Source organism: Octopus sinensis, unplaced genomic scaffold, assembly GCF_006345805.1.
Source record: "Octopus sinensis unplaced genomic scaffold, ASM634580v1 Contig12212_ERROPOS235149, whole genome shotgun sequence".
NCBI classification, from domain to species: Eukaryota; Metazoa; Mollusca; class Cephalopoda; order Octopoda; family Octopodidae; genus Octopus; species Octopus sinensis.
This window is the reverse complement of record NW_021832565.1, coordinates 101,641-127,002: the sequence shown is the minus strand read 5'-3', so window position 1 is coordinate 127,002 and position 25,362 is coordinate 101,641. Positions and strand designations below refer to the sequence as shown.

Genomic DNA, 25,362 nt, shown 5'->3' with positions numbered 1-25,362 from the left:
CCAGCCACAAAGTTCCGGGTTCAGTCCCACTGTGTGTCACTTTGGGCAAGTGTCATCTACTTATAGCCTAGGGTCAACCAAAGCCTTGAGAGTGGATTTGTTAGATGGAAACTGAAAGAAGCCTGTCGTATATATGTATATATATATATGTGTGTGTATATATGTATGTGTGTCACTTGACAACCGATGCTGGTGTGTTTACATCACCATAACTTAGCGGTTCAGCAAAAGGGGCCGATAGAATAAGTACTAGGCTTACAAAGAATAAGTCCTGGGGTCGATTTGCTCGACTAAAGGTGGTGCTCCAGTGTGGCCACAGTCAAATGACTGGAACAAGTAAAAGAGTAAAAAGACAGAGAGTAAAATATTCTGGATTATGTTGGAAATTATTTGAAACATTAAGACTAACTATATTATGTTTTAATGTGCTTGTTACTAAATGAAATTCTTACTGAAATAAAATGCTCCAGCATGGCCACAGTCAACTGGCTGAAATAAATAAAAGAATAAAAGAATTAATCATCTTGTATTCCAAAAACCAGATTCCTCATATTTGGTACAAAAATATTATACCTTTAAATGAAATTTTTAAAAAATTAACCCTTAAATTTTAAAACTAGGAAATATATTTAAAATTTTAATTTCAAGATATCCTGGATTGTGTTGAAAAAACAATAAGACTTACTATATGTTTTAATATGTTAGTTACTAAAATATTTTAAATTTACTGAACAAATATAAATAGTATGACATTGTCCAGTCACTGACTGCTATTTCAGCCACTTGGACCTAACCGCTGACCAGTGTTAACTCAAGGGATATAACTCACTTGGTCACTTTGTCAGTAAAGTAAAAATAGATAAATAAATGAATAAATAGGAGAGGGAGATAGAGCAAGAGAATGTGAGAGAGTGAGAGGGGGAGAAAATAGATAAAGAAGGAGAGGGAGAGAGAGAGAAAGCTGATTAACAATCAAAGGGTAGAGGATAACAGATGAAAATAAAGAGGAAGAAAAAGAAGGGGTAGTGGAAGATGAGCAAGGAGAGGAGAAGCATGTGGATGAAGTGAGGTAGCAAAGAAAATCAGATGCCATTTAAAGAGAGCCAAAATATATTAGTGTGGAAGGTAGAGGGAGACCATGGATTTAAGGAGTAGAAGAGGAGAGGCTGAGAAAGGGTCTGAAGGAAGAAACAGAATCAGAAGTCATATGGGAAGAGAGAGAGGAGGGAGAGGGAGAGAAAGACGGGCTAAATACAGAGAGAGGGAGAGAGAAATAGATACAGAGACAGGCAAGCTACAGAGAGAGAGGGAGAGATACAAAGAGAGGGGGTAGATATAGAAAGAGGGAAGAGATACAGAGAGAGAGAGAGAGGGTAGATATAGAGAGAGGGAGATGGCTACTAGAGAGGGGGTGAGATACAAAGAGGGGGATGAATACAGAGAGAAAGGGGAGGGAAACAGAGAGTGGGTTGAGATTCAGAGAGAGGGGGTGAGATACAGGGAGAGGAGAGAGGGATAGATACGGAGAGAGGGGGATAGATACAGAGAGAGAGAGAGAGAGAGAGAGGGTGATAGACACAGAGAGAAAGGGATAGATACAGAGAGAGGGACATAAATACTGAGAAAGAAGGAATGATAGAAATGTGGAGAGATACAGAGAGAGAGAGAGAGGGATAAATACAGACAGAGGGGATAGATACAGAGAGAAAGAGAAAGAACTAGAGTTGGGGAGATCTAGGAAGTGAGGACATCAGAAATATAGCATTTACAAGGAAGAAAATTGAGGAGAGAGTAAAATCTCCAGTGAAGGGAAAAAGAAGGAAATCACAGATGTTTGAAGAATACAGGAAGAAGAAGATGAAAAGAAAGAATAAGTGAGAATAGAGAAAAGAAAGGGTAAGATGTAAAGAAATAAATTAACGTGATGTAGAGGAAAGAAATGGGGGGGGGACAAAGAATTGAAGGTAAAAAGGAAAAGTGAAAGTTAAATTATGTATCTATCTCCCTCTCTCTGTAGTAGAAGAAGAAGAAGAAGAAGAAGATGAAGGAGGAGAGTGGAGTTAGAAGAGAAAAGAGGAGGGCGAGAGAAGGAGAAGAAGTGGTAGAGAAGGGGGAAGGGTAGAGAAGAAGAAGAAGAAGAGGGAAGAGAGGAAGGAAAAGAAGAGATGATGATGTGATGATGATGATGATAATGAAGTAAAAGATGATGATGACAAGGATGAGGCTGGTGAGATGATGACAACGGCGGCGACGATGATGATGACAATAACAATTAATATATCTCTGAATAAGCAGATTATATACCATACTGCTGGCAACAATATGAATGAGGCATTTTAATTGTTAACTATGTATAAAAAAGGTAAAAATGTTTTGATCCAATTATTTAAACAAAACTAACTTGTAGTGAGTGAAGGATATTCACTTCATTGCTTAACTTTTCAGCATTTAAACTGGCCATATCCGGCCAAAACATTCTACCTGTATAATGTTCACACCAGCCAGATCTGACTTCTCACACCTACCCTATAATGTCATTGTAAATATAAACAATTACATCATGAGTTAATGAATGATTGATTAAAAAAATGTGAATAAATAAGCATTACATTGCATGGCTCAGTGGCTAGAGTGTTGGTCTCACAGTCATGAGGTAGTGAGTTCGATTCCTGGACCAGGCTGTGTGTTGTGTTCTTGAGCAAGATACTTTATTTCATATTGCTCCATTTCACTTAGCTGTAGCAATGAGTTGTGATGTCACTGGTGAACAAGCCGTATCAGTCTTTGCTTTTCCCTTGGACAACATGGGAGGCTGATATGCATGGGTGACTGCAGGTCTTCCATAAACAATCTGGCACAGACTAGTGCCTTGGAGGGTAACTTACTAGGTGCAATCTTATGGTCATTCATAACCCCAAAGGGGTATTTTACTCTTTATCCTTTTACATTGGATAGAATAGTCCGAAATGCAGAGGGTACTACTCTTGTGATTATATTTGAATTGTTAGTAAATTTTTTCTTTTCATTTTTTTTAATCTACTTGTCTCAGTTAGTGGAGTGTAGCCATACTGGGGCACCAGCTTGAAGGGTTTGGTCGAACAAACTGATCCCAGTTTGGAACAAACACAAAGACATGCACAACACACACACATACACACGACAGCTTCTTTTAGTTTCTGTCTCTGAAATCTACTCACATGGCTTTAGTGAGTACAGGAATTATATAGTACAAGGCACTTGCTCAAGGTGCCACGAAGCAGGACTGAACCCAGTGGCACTTGCTTCTCCCCTCAGAATTGCTAGCCTTTTACCAAAATATAGATCAATTAATACTATCACCTTCATCATTGTCATCATCATCATTAGTAGTAGTAGCAGTAGTAGTATGGGGAGAGGTGGAAGTGGGTAAAGAGCAGAAGCCATATGGAAGGTGAAGAGCAGGCAGAATCAGTGGAGTATCATAAAAAAAATGTAACATTTGTTCTAGCTCTTTACATTCTAGTTTCAAATCCTAATGAGGCCAAGTTCATTTTTCATTCTGTTTTTTTTTTTTTATTAGTGGTGGCCATGGTAGAGAATGATCAATAAAATATTGTACATGTCAAGTACTTATAATACCACTCCTCAAATTTTCTAGTTCTGTGCCCAAATCAGAAACCCTTATTATTGCTGATAGAATCAGTAGCTTGCCTAGCAAAAATGCTTAGCGGTAGTTTGCCCGTTGCTACAATCTGAGTTCAAATTCTGTCGAGGTCAGCTTTGCCTTTCACCCTTTCAGAGTCGATAAATTAAATACCAGTCAAGTACTGAGATTGATGTAATCGGCTATCCCCCTCTCCTCAAATTCCAGGTATTATTATTGTTGAGGCATTGAGCTGGGTAAAATGCTTAACAGTATTTCATCCATCTTTATGTTCTGAGTTCAAATTCCATCAGGGTCAACTTGGACTTTCTTCCTTTTGTGGGGGGTAGGTGATAAAATAAATACCAGTTGAACACTGGGTTTAATGTAATCAACTAGCACCCTCCGAAAAATTCCAGGCCTTGTGCCTTTAGCAAAAGGTTTATTGTAACAAATTTTAAAAAAGGTGCAGGAGTGGCTGTGTGGTAAGTAGCTTGCTTTGATGAGCATATTCTGAGGCATCTGCCCCCAAAAAATGAAAGGATAGACACACACACACACACACACACAAACACATATATATATATATGGCAAATGAAAGACGGAAGATACAATATACAAGAATTCTTGTAGATAGATAGATAGATAGATAGATAGATAGATAGATAGATAGATAGATAGATAGATGGAATGGATGGATGGATGGAGTGATTGATGGATGGAGGGATGAATGGATGGATGTACATATATCTGTTTTATAGATGTATATGTATACACACACACACACACACACACACACACATACATATATATATATATATATATATATATATATATATGCACACACCACATGACACACACACAAGTAGTGCAAAACAAAAATAAAGAAACCCATGATATTGTAGTAAAATAACAAAAAATATATGAAATAAAAACCCATATAGACAGACAGATAAATGAATAAAGACAACCAAAATAATGTCACAAATAGTTATATTTCATGTGTTATTTTACTCTTCATATATCAAGCAATAAATATGGAAATGTACAAAATATATGAATAACTGAACACATGTTTGTCCATCAGTCAAGAATGACACATAGATAAACATGGAAATAATGTGATGGTTTCCTCACATGCGGCTAACAAGCACGCTATTTTATCAAGTTTCCACTGAAGCTTAAAAAGAAAGGAAAACAAATGCCTGTGCACTACACTGCCCTCTCTGTAAATGATCAAATCAAAATACATCTTATTTGCATACCAACTTCTAAGAGAACAACGAATTCAAAGTAATGTTACATGCATAGACACACTTATGTTATATATGTGTGTGGTGAATGTGTGTGAATGTGCATAAATGTGTGTATATATATATATATATATATATATATATAGATATATATATATACATACATCCCATATTTAATCTATATAGAGAGAATTATATAAGCATACATATATCTATTTATTGATATTACTATCTATCTCAATCTATGTCTATTATACACGGACAATTTATACATGTATATATATATCTACACACACATATGCATACATATATGTGTATATATATATATATATATATATATATATATATATATATATACCACACACACACACATATATATAACTACATATAGATATATCATTATATATATAATATATACATACCTCATACTTCATATACATATATATATATATATATATATATATATATATAGCATTACACATACATATGCATTATACATATATGATATTCATGTATTTATTATTCTTTAACAAGAATAGTATTGTCAGCATTAAAGAACACTAACATTGGACTCTACAAAAGTATAGAATAACCTTCAGATTAATGTAAAACTATTTTTATGCCAACTGAACATAAAACTAACATTAATATATATATATATTATATATATATATATATATATTATATATATATATTATATATATATATATAGATATATATATATATACATATATATATATATATATATATACATATATATACATACATATATATACATATATATACATATATATATATATATATATATATTATATATAAAATTTTAGGAGTGACCCCAACAGGTCACTCGTCCACCAGAAAGAGCAGCTGGTTGCGATAAATTTCTATTGAATTTTTTTGCTACCTAAATTGACTATATATATATATAGATATATATATATATATGTAAAATATATATGTATGTAAATGATATGTACATATATACATGGTATATGAATTGGTTGTTGGATAAATTTGTCCATTTCTTTCTAACAGTATTTGAAGTAACATGCAAAATAATTTCATTATAGTTTTATCGTAGCTGCTATTACTAAAAGAATTGCAAATAAATGGTTTACACCAGAAATTGTTTATGCAGTTCAAAGATAGTAAATTGAGCATCTCAGTCTCACCATAGTTTGTCTGGCCTCTTTATTTCAAGGAGAAATGATTGAACAAGCTCATCCATGAGAATCTGAGTTGATTAATAATCAGTTGGTCCAACAGATAGTATGTTCCTCTGATAGCCATCACCCATGTGATGGGTAAGGCCCAGCAATCTGAATAGTGACACAGTTCATCACATTTCTAATTTGCTAAAAATTTTATTTAAGGACCAAAATTGGTAAGTTCTACCATACCCACCAAATTCTCCCCATAAAGTACCCTTTCCAGTTGCTTACCAACAGTCTGTGAGGTATTTCCTTCAACAATAATGTGAAACTGCAAAAGCTAGATGAATGTCAGCAAGAACTTATGAAGAAAGGGGAATATATTATTGACTGATTTGTTAAAACTGTTGATGAAATGTAAGGATTAGAATAAATGGGAAAAGTTAATGAATTTATCTAACAACCAAATGTATATAAGAATATACATATTACATATATATTGTATATTTATATGTATTATTATAATATTCTTTTCTTTTTCTTTTACTTGTTTCAGTCATTTGACTGCGGCCATGCTGGAGCACCACCTTTAGTCGAGCAAATCGACCCCGGGACTTATTCTTTGTAAGCCCAGTACTTATTCTATTGGTCTCTTTTGCCAAACCGCTAAGTGACGGGGACGTAGACACACCAGCATCGGTTGTCAAGCAATGCTAGGGGGACAAACACAGACACACAAACACACACACATATACATATATATATATATTATTATATATATATATATATACATATATACGACAGGCTTCTTTCAGTTTCCGTCTACCAAATCCACTCACAAGGCAAGATGCCATGCAGTGGGACTGAACCCGGAACCATGTGGTTGGTTAGCAAGCTACTTACCACACAGCCACTCCTGCGCCTATATATATATATAATGATATATAATATACTAGCAGAAATACCATTGTTGACTGGGTTCAGAAAGAGTTTTCAAAAATTATACTCTGATTTATGAAAGTTTCTGCTTCGATATTATTGAATGTTTTGTAGCAGAATATCTGCAAGCTCTTATTGCCAGGTTTTGGCCCAAAAAGTTATATTTTACTAATGGGTCTGCTGATAGTCAGTCTCTTCAGCTCTTTCACTTTTTCTACACTGAGATTGCCTAGGTAGTCCAAATCTAATTTTGTTTTTGGAGACATTGTATTAGGGTGAATTAATCTATAAAACAGGGGACTTAGCTCATGTTAGCAAACTTACGGATTTCACTGGCGTGAAAATTGGTAAAAGTTATGGTTGAAAAGCTATTTTTACCACTATCCGGGTGTGCCACAGGAAAAATAAGTTGACAAAAGCACAGCAATGGTCGTGACCAATGTCCTCCTAAAATTGGAGTGACATGCATGCTAATTTGTGGATGCGCAAAAAATTTTTCATGTACACACACACATCCTGCCTTTTATAGATATAGATATATTATAATATACATAATATATAATAAATATGTTATAATATATATTATATATATTGTAATAATATATATATAATATATATATTATAATAATATATATATAATATATAATATATATAAAGAGAAAAAAGATATATATACATACAAAGTATGGGGTTTAGTTCACAGGTGATCTAAATGATTAGGTACACTAAATAAATGTTGTAATAGATTATTAGTGCTCCAAGGTTGTAGCTGAGATGGTAGTTACGGAGCCATTGCAGATTTCCAATATAGTGGATATATAATTGTTAAAGAAGACAACAAATATTAAGGCAAGGCAAACAGCTCAAGTCTTATACAATATTATTACTGGAAAACATTCAATGTCTTACAGATGTTTCTGGGATATCCCCGAGTATGGGATATTCTGTCATCAGACAAATTGGGAAAAATAGAGAAAATAAGAATGGTATATATTAATGAGATGATGACAGAGGAAGGGAGTAAAGAATAAGGAGATGGATCATTTTGTTGCACAATGCATCTCCATCTTTCCTTTAACTTGAAAATACCCTCTTTCCAGAAATGAGGTGGATTTATAGCAAAGAATTCATCAGGGTATCTTTTTACGTCATCCAAGGAATTGAAATTTTTACCATTAAGACTATTCTGCGGAGATCTGAATAAGTGGAAATCCAAAGGAGCACTATCTGCTGAATATGGAGAGTGGTGTAACACATCCCAGCTGAGCTATAGCAATTTTTGTCTGGTTCCCAAAGCATCAGATGCCAAAAATGAACTTTCTTATCTTCCATTTTAAAGGGTTACAGAATTAACACAGGTTATAGGAACATAAACCTTCTTCCACGAAAAGATAGCTTAAACTGTGCTCTAAATTGAGGTGTAGTCAAATCCTATTTTATGGACTCAACCATGTTCTAAAATAAGTCAGAAAGTAAGCTACTATAAATTGGCACGGACTTTCCAGACAACCCAATATTACCTTACTTGGAAACAGGTGAGGGCTGGTAACAAGAAAAGCATCAAGCATGGGAAATCTACCTTACAATTTCTGTCCAGTCTGCAAGCATGGAAAAGTGGACACAATAAACAATGATGATTGTGGATTAAAATATATATATATATATATATATATATATATATATATATACCTTAATCAATGAAATTCCAATGTAGTCTGATGTTTACATTTTATTATTTACAATTTTTGTGGAGGCGCATAGCTTAGTGGTTAAGGTGTCAGCATCATGATCGTAAGATTGTGGTTTTGATTCCTGGATCGGGTGACACATTGTGTTCTTGAGCAAAACACTTCATTTCACATTGCTCCAGTCCACTCAGCTGGCAAAAATGAGTAACACTGCGATGGACTGGCATCCCTCCATCTGGGGAACACAGACACCATTGAAACTGGGAAACAGGGCCCATGAGCCTGGCTAGGCTTTAAAAGGGTGCAGTGGAGGCACAATGGCCCAATGGTTAGGGCAGCAGACTCGCAGTCAGAGGATCGCAGTTTCAATTCCTAAACCGGGTGTTGTGTGTGTTTATTGAGCAAAAACACCTAAAGCTCCATGAGACTCCGGCAGGGGGTGGTGGTGATCCCTGTTGTACTCCTTTGCCCCAACTTTCTCACACCCTTTCTTCCTGTTTCTTTCTTCTTGTGATGGACTGGCATCCTGTACAGCTGGGGGGAACACATACGCCACAGAAACCGGGAAACTGGGCCCATGAGTCTGGCTAGGCTTGAAAAAGGTGCATAAATAAAAAGAAAATTTAAATTTACAAATTTTACAATATTATAATAATAGAATATTATATACTTATTGTGATAAAACTAGTACTTTCATGCATTACACAGTCATGAGGTTTATGTAGCATTAGTGACAACCATGTTGTCAATTGTGGACACTACTGTCACTACTATGACATATACCTGATGATTACATAACACATGAAAGTACTAGTTTTATCACAATAACCATATAATATTGTAAAAATGTAAAATTGTAAAAATTATAAATAATAAAATGTGAAAATAAGACTGTGTTAGAATTTCATTCATTACTATATTCTTTGATGTGCAATCATACAAAACTCAGATATCTATCTATCTATCTAAATATCTATCAATCTATATGTGAGTATATATTATAGTTATTATATATTATATAATTCATATATATATAATATACACATACTTTGGTTCATTTTGTGGGCAACAATGAAAAGGAGTGTGTTCAAAGTGAATAAGGAATCGATGTACATTCATAGTTATTAATTTTATAGAAGTATTCATGCATTCAGACTAACTAATATTACGATTATCATTGCAATTGTCCCAACATTATGTATTGCTATGATGAACTTCACAGGCTCATGTAATAACCATACTCCTGTAGGAAAGCAAAAGTGTGAAAAGCCACATATGTGTGTGTGTCTATCTATCTGTCTGGCTGTCTGTCAATATATGTATCACATATTATATATATATATATATATATATATACTATATTATAACGTGTATGAGGAACCCACATGTATAAGGTAGCCCCCTAATTTTTGGGGCTTAAAATTTGGAAAAATGGTTTTGTAAGGAATTATAAATACTAACCATGTATAAGAAACTCCCATACTTTTTAACCTAATTTTTGACAAAACAGGGTTCCTTATACATGTTAAAATACTACATATATATATAATACTTCATATTCAAGGCTTTGATGAAGCTATAAGGTGTTATTCAGGCACTCAACTATGAGTCCATTGCATGGTGGCTAAACTCTACCAACATTTAGTGTAGGGGTGTGAGACCTACCTAAATCAAAAATGGCTATAGGCACTATATCATTGAGCTGGTATAAGCTTAAATGGGCAGTCCAGGTATCAGATCAATTTTGATCATTTTAATACTTTTACCTATAAAAAAATGAACTATTATGAACTTTTCACATTCCGGACTGGATGCTCTAACTGCTTTCCAATCTAAAATATATTTCACTGGTCTTCCCAAGTCAAATCTGCCTTGGTATGAGATACATTGTGTACAAATGATAAAATCTTTACACTACCCTTACACACTCATACAGCTTATCAGCACTGCCATACTGACTTTGTTACGAGCAATTTTTTGTACTTTTGATACACCTGGATCAAATAGAAACTCACACATTTTGAATCTATTGTATATTCTTGAAAACAAACTGAATAATTTATTATTTAGGGTCAAGGCTAGTGAGTTGGCAGAATTGTTAGCAGATCGGGCAAAATGCATAGTGATATTTTTCTGTCTTTGTGTTCCGAGTTCAAATTCCACTGGGGGTGACTTTGCCTTTCATCTTTTGGGGATTAATAAAATAAGTCCCAGTTGAGCACTGGAGTTGATGTAATCAACTCACTGACTTGCTCAAAACTGCTGGCCTTGTGCCAAAATTCGAAATTAATTTTTTATTTAGAGTTATTAATTGAGGACAGTAGTAAAATTGATGTTGAATACTTAGTATATTTTGCGAACCATAATAGATATATCAAATAGGTAGCTATTTCAAATTAGTATTCAACAGTAATATCCAATATTACATCTGCTTCAGTACAATGATCTGTATAAAATGTATTCATGATCAATCATTACAAATTTAATCTAGATACTGATGTATTTCTAATAAGATACTATTCTATTATTCATATGAAAGAAGTGTGATGGATTGCCAGAGAGGGTGCCTTTGTAGACTAAATCTCTTAACAGTATTTGGTTTCATTCCTTTTTGATACGTGTTCAAACCTCGTCGGATGATTTTACATTTGATAAACCCTAAGATTTGTAAAATATGCCAGTCATTTACATAACATCTTTTCATAAATGTCTGATAATTATTTTTCTTGAGCTGAACATGCTTGTTCATGTTATGTCCATTTTTTTTTCCTATGCTATCACGGATCAGATGAAAGCTTATTGAAGCATTATTTTATTGCATGGAGCCTTTCCTGTTGCTAACCTTTACAATGTTTTTCAACTAAGGGATGTATCTTCCAACTGTCTTTGAAAGTACAGAGCTACAGAACTATCTGTTATAATGGAATATCAACACAATGATACCTTTCTTTGCTTGAATGGTATTTTGCAAACAAGTTAGCAGAGACACACATACGCCCACATCCATGTTTGTGTGTGTTATATACATACACTACATACATACATACATACATACATACATACATACATACATACATACATACATACAAACAAACATACATACATACATACATCCGAAGTAAAAAGTGACAGCAAAATAGTTTGATAAAATTTTATTTAATAATAAGTAAATTCTAATATCATGAGAAATTGTTTCATAACTTAAAAACATGTAAATAATTCATATTATATAGATATAAATAAATAAACATATATATATGATTGATTGATTGATTGATTGATTCTAGTTTCAGCTTATGAGCTGCGGCCATGCTGGGGCACCGCCATTGGTGTGTTGCTACTTGGTTTCACTTCATGGAGGCTTTCTAGCAACTGCTATTTGGTGCATGAGAGAGTTCGATGCAGCTGCCCTCATCTGCCCCTCCTGCCGTGAAGTTGGTTCATCTGGGACACCTGACAGGAAGAGATCCAGCTTCATTTTAAAGACATCTGTATCCACCCCATGCAGGTCTCTCAGGTTCTTCGGGAGGATATTGAAGAGCTGTGGGCCTCGGAAGCCCAGGCTATCACAGAATCTTGTCCTACATCTTGATGGCAGGTTTGGAGTCCTAGGCACCACGCAGTGGCGCCCAGTTCTGGCATTTGCGTAACTCTCGATGCCAAAGTTCAGGACACTTCCCTCCAGGATCTTCCAGATGTATATTATGGCATATCTTTCCCGCCTACGCTCCAGGGAATATAATTTTAATCTCTTGAGTCTTTCCCAGTAGCTTACATTCTGCATAGAGGCTATCTTCTTTGTGTAGCTTCGTTGGATCGCCTCAAGTTCTGTGATCAACTTGACACAGGATGGTGACCATAGCTGAGAGCAATAGTCAAAGTGGCTTAGGACAAGTGTCTTCCAGAGGACCATCATGGTTTCTTGTTCTCTTGTTCTAAAGGTTCTAAGAATCCATCCAGCCAGCCGTCTACATTTCATTGTCAGTTTAGCAACATGTACATGAAAGGTCGCGTCATCACTCATGTGAATACCCAGGTCACGCACTGATTGTGCCTCTGGGATTGCAATCCCTCCGGGTCCAGTGTATTCATTGGGTATTGCATTCAGTTTTGCATGCTGATAGTATAAAGCTTGAAACTTTCCAGCATTGAACTGCATGCTATTCTTTTCAGCCCACTTGTATATTTCGTCCAGCTCACATTGCAGGTGTTTAGTGTCCTCAGGGTTCTGTATTGCCTGTGAAACTTTTGTATCATCTGCATAACTTGTGATCGTGGCTCTCTGCGTGGCTGAGGGCATGTCTGAGAGGGCCATTATGAACAGTAGTGGTCCCAGAACAGTGCCCTGCGGAACACCGCTCACTATTTGTGTGTTATGGAGGTGGCCCCATTGGCTACTACCACCTGACTTCTATCCTTCAGAAAGTCATGAAGCCATTCTCCCAGTTTTCCAACTATGTTGAGATCACGCAGTTTGTGACATATCATTCCATGATCGACTTTATCAAAGGCCTTTGCAAAGTCGAGATATATCACTTCCACATTTGAGTGGTTGAGCAGCCGTTTCAGCACCCAGTCATAGTGTTGTAGGAGCTGAGTTAAACAGCTTCTCCCTTGTCGGAAACCATGTTGGGTGTCGGGCAGCAAGTCATTCTCTTCAAGGAAGGTGATCAGCTTCCTTCTGACTATTCGTTCCATGATCTTGCTGATGTGTGAGGTCAGAGAGATAGGTCTATAGTTCTTGGCTTCCGCTCTGCTACCTCCTTTATGAATGGGGCATATTTTACCTTCCTTCAGTTTTCCTGGAAGTTTGCCAGCTGCAAGGAAGCTCTGAAAGAGTAACTGCAGTGGTCTTGCTAGGACTCTCTTACATGCTTTAAGAGGATTGCCGGGAATCCATCGGGGCCAGTAGCTGAGTCTGTTTTCATTTCATCTATAGCCTTGGTTACATCGTCTTCCTTTATATCGATGTAATCTATCGTCGCCGCCTCTGATTTTATATCTGCTGTGGTAAAAAAGTCAGTTGGATTGGTGATTTGGAGATGCCCAAGGGGTGGAGTGAAAACACTCTTCAATTGCTCATTCAGTATTTCACTTACCCTCATTGGTTTTCCTGTAAGTGTGCCATCCTTTTCGAGGAGTGGCCCTATTCTACAGTGCACTGTAGCTGTTTCTTTGGCATACCTGTAGAAAGCTCTGGGGTTAGATTTTATGTTTTCTATAGCCCAGGCTTCTTTGTCTGCTCTTTCTTTTTCATGGGAGAGTTGCAGACATTTTTCGATTTCCAACAGTTTTATTTTTAGGCGGGACTTTTAACTGCTTTCAATCTGTTTGTTTAGGCGATTTGAAAATTTTGTACGCCGTCTCATTAAAATTTTCCTCTCTCTGGGGATTTTGTTCTTGTGTACAGTGGCCTTTCTCTCTGGGACACATTTGTAGCATATGGCTTGCATTACAGACATGAATTGTTGAAGTTTCACGTCGATGTCTGGCGAGGAGAGACATTTAGGCCAGTTTTGTTCGAGGATCTCTTTCTCAATTTGTTTCCAGTTTGCCTTATGGTAGTTCAAGCTGGAAAGATTTTGAGGGTTTCTTGTAGGCTGCATGTCCGTGCTCTCTTTTGGCCCGTACATGGTCAGCTCTATCATGTTGTGATCCGAGAGTAGTGTCGGTGTCACTTTCACATTATGGATGAGATCCATGTCATTTGTGAAGCAGAGATCCAGTGTGTTACCTGCCCTGGTTGGTTGGAGTATTACCTGCTCCATGTACAGGGTGTTGATGAGGTTCAGGAGGGACCTCGCCTGTCCTCGTTCACATCTTGTCATTCCTGGGAGAGAAAGGCCCTCGGGCCATCTGACATTGGGCAGATTGAAGTCTCCCATAAGAAGCACACCTATGTGTTGTTCTAATGTGGTTAGAATTTCTTCTATTTTTATAAGGCAGTCTTCAAACTTGCCCACATGGCTTGGGGCATCTGGAGGGCGATATGTAGCACACACAACTACATCAAGTTGCCTAATATGTACAATTAGTGTGTCACACACCGAGTTTGAGTATGACAAGAGGACCTGGGGTGTGAGGTCCTCACGGATGTACATAGCAACACCTCCATGACTCCTTTCTTTCCTGTCGGTCCGTAGTACAGCATACTGTGGTATGTGTAACTCCGCATCTGCTATGTCCGGTTTCAGGTGCGTTTCTGTAAGTGCTATGCATAAGGCTTGATTGCATGCAACAAAGTCTCTCAGGAACGGGATCTTTGTCCTGTTACAGAGTGTTTGCAGTCCTCTGATGTTCAGTAGGAGTATCGAGGTGAGGTGTACGTTGTTGCCGGCGGTGTCCATCCTGTGTCTGTTTGCTGTGGTGGTCTGGTATATAGTGGGTAGTCCCACCTGCGGGCTTGGGTTTGATGAAGCCAGGTCAGCTGCTGTACAATCTTTTGTGCTATGCACAAAAAAGATTGTTGCTCAGCAGCTGCTCTTTCGACAACATCATGTTGGCTGTTTGTGGCGCGCACAACATCTGCGTACCTCCGCTTTGGAGCAGGTGGTGCGTGGTCCATCCCTTTTCTTTGTGTTGATGATTTGTCCATCTGCCTCGTGTCTCTGTGGCAGGGTCCCCGATGTGCAAAGCGGCAGCCTGCACCTTCCTTTCCATGCCAGCAGGAACCTCTCAGGTAGAACATACACACCCGTGTGCGCTGTTTGGTTCCATCCTTTGCGGTTCCACTTCTATTCCTGGTTGTTTCACTCTTTGGTCCTGCTTGAGCTTTTTCTTTTCCTTTAGCTCTTCCAGTCTTTCTTTTAGTTCTTCTTCCTCCCTCTACCTCTTCACCGGGTTCTCCGTCTCCATGGCCCTTGCTGCCGGTTGGAGAACTTGCACCTGGGTTCACTTCCCGGGCAGGTTTCTCATTCAAAACCTCCTCCCGGGCGTCCACCAGGTGGGGGTGACTTCTTTCATCATCTCCATTCTTGCCATCTTTGCCCCGCTCGTTCTCAAAGATGGCATCAAGTCCGCCAATGTGCGACCGTACAAGCGCATATGAGCGCACGAATTCCCGTCTCTTTCGCTCCATCTGAGCCGCTGTCTTCTTGTAGCCTCTGCTCTTCAGCGCAGCCGCAATCACCTCGCTAGGGCTATCTCCGCCGGCGCACTCCCATGCTTGTATGAATAAATCCAGCTCGTCAGGTCTCCATGCTCTGGACATGCTGGATAATCCGTCTATCCGTTTATCTATCTAATTATGTTCGAGAGAAGACAGGAAGATATTAAGGCTAATTAGAAGATAGAGTACTTGAAAAAGAAATATTAACAATATTAAAGTTTGTGTAAAAACGTTATTTGGGTAAAAACGTTATTTAATCTTAAGGCTAATTAGGGGATAGAGTATCTGAAAATGTATTAGCAATATTAATATTATATTAGAGTGTGGATAAAAACGTTGTTTAATCTTAAGGCTAATTAGGAGATAGAGTATCTGAAAATATATTAGCAATATTAATATTATATTAGAGTGTGGGTAAAAAAACGTTATTTAATCTTAAGGCTAATTTGGAGATAGAGTATCTGAAAATATATTAGCAATATTAATATTATATTAGAGTGTGGGTAATATTAAACGTTATTTAATTTAATCTTAAGGCTAATTAGAAGACAGAGTATCTGAAAAATTATATATACAATATTATATATATATATATATATATTATATATATATATATATATATATATATATATATATATATATATATAAGGCAAATAAGAAAATGGTGAGGATACTCAATTGACAGACATCAGTCTGTAAACATTCTTTTATATATATTTATTGATTACACTTATATGTATAAGTAATCAAAATAAACAAATGAATGAATGATTTATTTACTTGTTTATTTGCTTATTTCATTTGTTTATTTTGATGACATACATATGATTGTAATCAATTAATAAATAGATATAAATGAATGTTTACATGCTGATGCTTATCAATTGATTATCCTCTCCATTTTCTTATTTGCCTTATAAATTCTGGGTAAATTTCTGTTTTACCCCCAGTCATCCCTAGTATTCAATTGTGATACTGCCTTGCAATGGTAAACATCATCATCATCATCATCGTTTAATGTCCATTTTCCATTCTGGCATGAGTTGGACAGTTCGACTGGGGTCTGGGAAGCCAGGCCGCTGCACCAGACTCCAGTCTGATCAGGCAGTGTTTCTAATGCCAACCTCTCCGAGTGTGTAATGGGTGGTACAGGGGTCAGAGGGGATTGGCATTGACCATGATTGGATGGTGCTTTTTACATACCACAGGCACGGAAGCCAGTGAAGGCGGTGCTGGCATCAGCCACGTTTGTGTGGTGCACTTGGATATAAATGTGTAGGTATACATCCTGTAGTATATTGGATATTCATTATACTTTAGATGGTTGCTTAACACCTAACTCATACAGCCATATATCTATATATATGCATCACATGATCATGTGAATGACCAAACTTTTAGATGTCATAATGCATCACTGGCCATGATGTGCTTTGCATCCTTTTAGTTTTTGAATGGTGCAACCCTCTGGCTACCAACATTCCCCCTACTTGGAAGACTAGTTCATCACTGGGTTACCCATTTCAGCTGAGTGGACTGGACAACTTGGTCTAGGAATTGAATCCACAATCTAGCAATCATGAGTGCAACTCCCTAACCACTAGGCCACATGTGCCATGACACACACATGCATATATATATATATAATATATATATATATATATATATATATATATATATGCATAATAGGCTTCCATACAGTTTGTATCAATCAGTTCCCCTCACAAGGCATTTGGCACCCTGAGGCGAAAGTAAGAAGACACTTACCCAAGTTCCCATGTAGAGAGCAAGAGAACTCAAATACAATGTGCTTATGAAGGTGAACACCATATTCACACAGTTATTTCTGCACCTAAATTGATGTTATCTTACCTGTTTAACACAGTATTTTTGATGAAATACACTGCTTATATATCATCTAATGCAACCCATTGCTTTCTTTTCAAACATAGTCTGTGTAAGACTGCAGTGTTAAGCAAAGCCTTGCCTGGAACACAGACTGAAAGATTATTGTTAATACAGATAATATGCTTGTGAACTTATATTTACCAAGTTTGTGCCAAAAACTGATGCAGTCTAAGATGTTTAGGTGATGAACCAGATATTTATATCACAAGAGGAACTTTCTTGTAACTACTTTGAAAGTCCAGTGAATTTGAGTGTATTTGCTAATGCAGAACATTTGAGATAAAGGCAAATTAAATTAAACGGTGAACTCAAAATGTATGTATCATTATCACCAATGGATCTAGTTATAGGCATATGCCATAGAGGTAGTAATATCTGGCAGTAAAACAGATACATACATACATATAAGAGCCAATGATAGAGTCTTGATGTAGTTTCTTTGTCTGCTAGAAATAGCAACCAAATCTTCCTCAAAACATACCATACATATTCAAAAAGAAACACAGATAATGTAATCTACAACACATGCTTGAGAAAGTAAGAATAAACAAAAATAGAAAAGATGATTATAGCTGGAATACATTTCATCATAAGTCTACACAGTCAAGGCTGGCCTGTGAGTAAACAGTCACAACTTATGTGTACAAAAACCAGCCTACAAGAGAGTCTTTAAACAATCCCTTGAACTGCTAAAAATATTGACTGATTTAGACACAAATAACATTATGCTTCATTAAAACGAAAAGGAGGTTTTAGATAATAAAGTCTTATCTGCTACTAATCAGAAATGGCTTTGAACAAATGTCTCCTCAAACAGAGCTTATGTGGGGGACTAAAAAATAGAAATATATATATAGGTACAGACGTGACTGTTGGGTAAGAAGCTTGCTTCCCAACCACATAGTTCCAGGTTCAGATCGTTCCACTGTGTGGCACCTTGGGCAAGTGTCTTCTACTATAGCCTCAGATCAACCAAAGCCTTATGAGTGAATTTGGTAGATGGAAACTGAAAGAAGCCTATATATATATATATATATATATATATATATATGTATATATATATGTTTGTGTGTCTGTGCTTGTCCCCCCACCATCACTTGACAACCGATGCTGGTGTGTCTTCGTAACTCTGCAGTTTGGCAAAAGAGACTGATAGTCAGAAAACAACACGGCTTCCATGACTTGACAACCGATGCTGGTGTGTCTTCGTAACTCTGCAGTTTGGCAAAAGAGACTGATAGTCAGAAAACAACACGGCTTCCATGACTTTCAGAAACATTTTTTACACTCAGAGTTGCTGAAGCATGGTACAAACTACCTGCACCATTTGTTAGCTGCCGAGACATTGCATCCTTTAAAACCTCCATGCTTCCTGAAATTCGCCAACACTACACCTGATATTCCCACTCCATATGCATGCATGTATGTATACTATGACTTGTGCACTGTTCATTATCCTGATTTTTGTACATAATTCTATGTACTATAGATGCACCTTTGATGACTTGTAAAGCACCTAAGCATGATACACAATAATTTCATCATCATGGTGGGGGATAAACATCATCATCATTATTATTATCATTATTATTGTTATATTATTATTATTATTATTATTATATTATTACTATTATTATTATTATTATTATTATCATTATCATTATGATTATTATTATCATTATCATTATTATTATTATTATACATAAACACACATACACAAACACACACACACACACATACATACATACATACATACATACATACATACATACATACATACATACATACATACATACATACATACATACATGTACTAAGAAGCAACATAATTCACTAAAACAATCCAAATATTTATCAGGATACATCAGCACTATGATACCTGAAATAATAAATATTTCTGCCATGATTTTATAGAGCATTATCAATCAGTGTGTATACAAATATTATTTCCTTATTCTTCACAAAATAAACAATTACTGAACAGGTAAAAGCAAAAGTTACCATTTTGAAATATCCGTAATTATCAGTTAAAAGGATAACTTTTTACTGGTGCAAAAATACTATCTCCATCCATCTCTTTCTTGATATATATATGTATCTATAAATGATGTAGTTTTTTTATAAATACATATATATATACGTAAATATATACGTACATATATACATACATATGTACATATATACACATATATATTATTTTTATACAGTTTATGTGTGTGTGTGTATGGTATTTGGGCACAGATTTAGGCTTGAAGAGTTAGCAATAATAAAGTTACATATATCAGTTTTTTTCAAAGCATTGCTGCAATCCAGTCTAAGTAGAACCTCATTAAAAGTGATTAAACAGTATGTGCTGTTACAAAGGTTGGGAATGCTGGCTGAAAATGAAAATGAAGGCAATGCATATTGATAAAAAAGTAACAAACTTGTTTGGCTGGTGATTCAGATGTAGACAAGTTTCAATATTTAACATCAATACACAAACATAATGTGGTGCAAAAAATGTTTGTATTCATTTTCTTGTGTGTAAGGGCAAATACGTAATTCAGTACTTCAGAAATAACATTAGATGAATATTCTTAAGTTTGGCACAAGTTTACAAGAAAATATTGGTAGAAAAGTAAAAATAAGAAAAAAGATAAGATTCATACTTTTATCTTGGTGGAAATAGAAATTAGCAAATCACTTCTAGTTCAGCTTACCATGTTATTTAAGACAAAAGAAAATGCGAGAAGACAGTGGCAGATTCTGCTATGTATGCTGTTTTCACTCAAGTCCATATGAAAGGATAGTGTCAGAATGCATTCTCTAGAGGTGAGGTAAAAGGAAATAAGGCAGCTAAGTGAGAAATATAGCTTTCCCTGCCATATATATATATATGGCAAAATAGCTGACAATATTCTGGTCCTTGACTGGCAAATATAACTGGTGAAATAACAAAACGTTACCTGTTGCACAAGAACCTGACCAAAATTGTTATATCAGACAGCAGCTTCCAGATTGCAGTGAAAGCAACACACAAGAACGTTCAGTATAATAGAAAAAATTGGGAAAAACTGAATGAGGATGCACATATACTAACAGGTGTGAATGATACAGGTGGTGAGTTAAGTAAGAAACAGCAGAAACATACTATGTACATCATATGTGCAAGGTAAAAGCAGTAGAAGAGTCTGTACATTCTTTTATCTTTTACTTGTTCCAGTCGGTATACTGTGGCCATGTCGGGGCATTGTTTTGAAGAATTTTAGTCAAATGATTTGATCCCAGTACTTATTTTATCTTAAACATGGTACTTATTTTATCTGTCTCTTTTGCCAAACTGCTAAGTTACAAGAATATAAACACACCAACATCGGTTGTCGAGCAGTGGTGGGGGATAAACACAGACACAAAGACACACATGTACACATGCATATTTACACACATGCACACACACACACACAACACACACACACACATATACACATATATACATATATACATATATACATATATATGATCATATGCATTCCCATTTATTCATTTATGTTTCCAAGTATAATAGTAATAGTTTCTAAGACCTAAGTGAGATTTGAGCTCAGAAAACCATATGTTGAATATTTATATCATCTCTATAGTTATGCATAAGATTACTCTGCATATTTATATAATTATCAATAGGACATACACATCTAAACAGACTCACACATACATACATTCATGTATATATATATTAACACATATACATGCATACACACACATGACTTTATATGCACAAATACACATCCGAATACAAATATGCAACACACACACATATACATACACACACATATATATGTATTCACATGCATACACATATATCAGAAATATGTTACAACATAAATCTAATTTATTAATAAGCATTTTAGGAAGAGGAGAAATGTAAATAATTGGCTGTCCATATATGTTCAAGCTCTACAAATACATGTGTAGCATGCATGCTCGCTAACATATGCATCATTAGAAGTGATACCAAATATTTCCATATACGTATATATATATATATATATATATATATATATATGTGTGTGTGTGTGTGTGTTGTGTGTGTGTGTGTGTGTGTGTGTGTGTGTGTGTGTATATATATATATAATATATATATATATATATGTGTGTGTGTGTGGTGTGTGTGTGTGTGTGTGTGTGTGTGTGTGTATATATATATATACACACATATATATATATATATACATGTATGTATATATATTTATGATGTAGGCAGTGTATATGTGTATATATCACTGCCATGTATATATATGAACAACTGTGCATAACATATTCTGTATGGTGTGTTAGACTTGAGTGTTTGACTACATGTCTATGAATAGAATATGCTGGTGAGTTTGTGCATGTGTGTTTATATGTGTGTGCATATGTGTGTATGTGTGTGTGTATGTGCATATATGAATGTGCAAATGCATGTTTAACTACTGAATTGCATGTTGCTCTGCAGTTGATCATAGTGACAATTAAAGGAAGCACGTTTGCTGATTAGTAACGTGAAATGAGAGCAACATCATCATGCACTGCAGCTACCACCAACACCACCAAACTCCACCACCACCACCACCACCATCCCACAATTGCCATCTTTGCTACTGCTGCTGTTACTACTACTACTACTACTGATATTGATGATGATGATGATGATGATGATGGTGGTGGTGGTGGTGGTGGTGGTGGTGGTGGTGGTGGTGATGATGATGGTTTCGAATTTTGCCATGCGGTTAGCAATTTCTGGAGAGTGAGTAAGTCGATTACCATAACCCCCAGTGCTGAACTGGTACTTGTTTCATTGGTGCCAGAGGGATGAAAGACAAAGTTTTCCTCAGCAGAATTTGAACTAAGAACATAAAAACTGAAGAAATGCTGCTAAGCATTTTTCCTGGTGTGTTTACAATTTTGCCTAATCACCACCTCAGTAATGATGATGATGATGATGATGACGATGATAATGATGATGATGATAATGATGATGATGAGGATGATGATGATAATAATAACAATAAAAGTAATAATATTAATAAAAGTAATAATAATAATAATGATAATAATAATAATAATGATAATAATAATAATAATAATAATGATGGTGATGATGATGATAAAAATAATAATAATAATAATAATAATAATAATAATAATAATAATAGTAATAATAACAATAATAACAATAATAATAAAAGTAATAATAATAATAACAATAATGATAATAATCTTTTCTATTGAAGGCACATGGCCTGAAATTTGCTGGAGGGCACTAGTCAATTACATGGACCTCAGTATTTATTTTATCAATGCTGAAAGGATGATAGGTAAAGCCAACCTCAGAAGAATTTGAACTCAGGACATAAAGGTGGGTGAAATGCTGCTGCTAGGCATTTTGCCTGGCATACTAATTGATTCTGCCAGCTTGCCACCTTCAATAATAATAATGATAATAATAATAATAATGATAATAATAATAATAATGATGATCATCATCATCATTTAACGTCCGCTTTCCATGCTAGCATGGGTTGGACGGTTCAACTGGGGTCTGGGGAGCCCGAAAGCTGCACCAGTCCAGTCAGATCTGGCAGTGTTTCTACAGCTGGATGCCCTTCCTAACGCCAACCACTCCGAGAGTGTAGTGGGTGATTTTATGTGCCACCGACACAGGTGCCAGACGAGGCTGGCAAACGGCCACGCTCGGATGGTGTTTTTATGTGCCACCGACACAGGTGCCAGACGAGGCTGGCAGACGGCCACGCTCGGATGGTGTTTTTATGTGCCACCGACACAGGTGCCAGATGAGGCTGGCAAACGGCCACGATCGGATGGTGCTTGTTACGTGCCCACAGCACGGAGGCCAGTCGATGCGGTACTGGCTACGGCCACGTTCGGATGGTTTTCTTGTGTGCCACGTGCCACCGGCACTGGTACCACAAGGATACAAATTCTTGAATAATGATAATAATAAAAATAATGATAATAATAAAAATAATAATAAAAATAATAATAATAATAGTCAAGACGAAGAGCACGATTCGATTGTAAGAAAGTTTATTAGTAGAACGATATTTCAACAGTACGACTGTCTTACAATCGAATCGCACTCTTCGTCTTGACTGTTTACCTTTGTGAAGAGTTACGTCAATCCTTTTTAAAATATAATAATAATAATAATAATAATAATAATCCTTTCTACTATAAGCACAAGCTATGAAATCTAGGGGAGGGGGATTGTCAATTACATCAACTCCCAGTACTCAACTGGTACCTAATTTATTGATCCCAAAAGGATGAAAAGCAAACTCGACCTCAGTGGAATTTGAACTCAGAACATAACAGCAGACAAAATACCACTAAGCATTTCGTCCAGCATGCTAACGATTCTGCCAGCTCGCCACTTTAATAGTAATAATATCAATACCAATTCACTCTAATCTTGACACAAGGTCAGCAATTTTGACAGGAGAGGGCAAGCTGACGATAGTGATCCCATCAATTAACTCAACCATATTTTATTAACCCCTTCCACCACCCCAAACAGGAAAAGGGTAAAGTTGACCTCAGCAGAATTTGAACACAGAATCTAAGGAACCAGAAAAAATCCCTCAAAGCAGTTTGTCTGTCACAATAATGATTTGGTCCAATCTTTATATTAATGGTGCAGATACTACAATGAAGATTATACAATAATAATTAGTATTTATTTACTGTTACTTTGTTAAGCATTATCATAAATATGATATTTAGAAAAGTTAACAGCTGTAGTAGTGGTAGCGGTTATGTTTATATTCACTGAGAATATTATCACACATAACAAGCTATTAGTAAGAAACATAGTTTTAAAATTGTTATACATGCATATAAATATACATGTGAATGTGCGTGTATACATACATACACACACGCACATATATACATATATATATATAATAAACATATGCATATACATACAGACATATATAATATAAATATATACAATATATATATATTCAGATATATACAGACATATATATCAGTATATATAAAAGGCAGGATGTGTGTGTGTATATACGTGAATGTAATTTAAGCATGCCCACAAATTAGCATGCATGTCGCTCCAATTTTAGGACATTCGTCATAATCCTAGCTGTATTTTCATCAACTTATTTTTCTCGGAGGCACCAGCGAATAGCAGTAAAAATAAATTTTCAACCAAAACTTTTAACAATTTTCAAGTCAGAGAAATTCTTTACAAACAGGAGTTAAGTCCTCTTCAAGTGAAGAGTAAGTTTCTGTTAAGACATTTGTTGTTTTTTTTTTCCATCGAGGAAAAAGGTGTTTTGTTGATTGATATACGGGCAACACACACGAACATGTATGCGTACAAAAAACATGTATACAATAGGTGTACATACATACGTGTGTGTGTGTATGTTGCCCATATATATATATATAGATATATATATATATGTATACTTAAGACTTAGTTGTGATCTGAACATAACCGCTTCTGACACAGAGGATCGGGAAGCCTTTTGGGCATTCTATTTTCCTTGCTGGAAAGGTTCCCAACCCATAGGCAAAGGGGGTTTAGATGATGGGAGTGGTGTTTTCAAAGGGCTGGCATGTGCATCCTGATCACCTCTGCCTATCAAACTCCCAACCCATGCGCTCCTGTCATGACACTGATTCTGCAGAA

At 35.9% G+C, this 25,362-nt stretch overlaps 1 long non-coding RNA gene across 1 annotated transcript; it reads left to right on the top strand.

Annotated features, from left to right (window-relative positions):
• LOC118761324 lies at positions 1-25,346 on the top strand. The gene is made up of 4 exons (XR_004997293.1): positions 1-11; positions 7,365-7,373; positions 12,869-12,878; positions 25,228-25,346. It is a non-coding gene; the product is annotated as an uncharacterized LOC118761324 (long non-coding RNA).
• The last annotated feature ends 16 nt before the right edge of the window (positions 25,347-25,362 follow it).